Source organism: Lottia gigantea (assembly GCF_000327385.1).
Source record: "Lottia gigantea unplaced genomic scaffold LOTGIsca_2627, whole genome shotgun sequence".
In the NCBI taxonomy this organism is placed as follows: domain Eukaryota; kingdom Metazoa; phylum Mollusca; class Gastropoda; family Lottiidae; genus Lottia; species Lottia gigantea.
In genome coordinates, this window is record NW_008708811.1 from 3,253 (window position 1) to 4,252 (window position 1,000).

Below are 1,000 nucleotides of genomic sequence, written 5' to 3' on the forward strand. Positions count from 1 at the left end.
ATCTTTTTAGGCACTAGTTGATAAAGATCAGTACCGGTATAAACTGTTTCAAGCATCTAAATTGCAGCAGACGACATTTTTGACCTATTTAAACTGAAGTTTTAAGCCATATAATATATAGGCTATATTAGATGAGTTAACAAGGGTTTACTTGTTTCATTCACCTGAGCACTAATTAAAGTAAAGACTAATTACATTGTTGTAATTTCTCTTTGTACGCAGCGAAGTACATTTTATGATTCAATTTAATCTTATAGATGTAAAAGAAGTATGATCTCTTCTTGTGATTTGTGATCTTGGCCAGTGCTTCTATAGATGAGTATCTTCTATAACACCCAACACCAACTGTTCCCATTGTCACTTTACTAACTATCTCTCGGTCTCTTTCTTCGTTTCTGGATGTCTTTGGAGTCATTTTCTTTGAAATACAAAATAACACTGGACTTGGAATGTCGTTGAATGTGCTTGTGAGTTTGTAAAAATGAGTCACCCTGTCTCTTCCTTCGCGTCTTATATTCGAAACTGTAGTTTTCTAAATATAATAATCATGAGAAAGGGTACGATAATTTAATTAATCTTCTAAATTACGTTTTCGGTCACAGCTGTCAATAATAATCTATTTTCGGTTAAATGATTTCACGCTAGGCTACCTTAAAATTATATTTCGTTTCGGTAATAAATACAGTCCAGAATTTATATCGACCCTTTTGTTTACATGTAGAGGAAATGAGAGAAGAATAGAGACGTCCTTTCAATTTCTATCTTTATTATGTCGAGTAACCTTTTCACAACTGGACTTCGTCTGAATTTATAGACTGTTCCGTTCTGAAAACATCATACTTTTCTTGAAAATGGATCGAGAGTCTTTCAAAGTCGAAAACCATCCCAAAATTCAGTTTGTTCGTCTGCTGCAACAGTGTGATAATTTGGGGTTAACTCCCTTTGACTGGTGTAAATTACAATCTCTGCAGGAATCAGAAAAAATGCAGCAGTCAAAAAG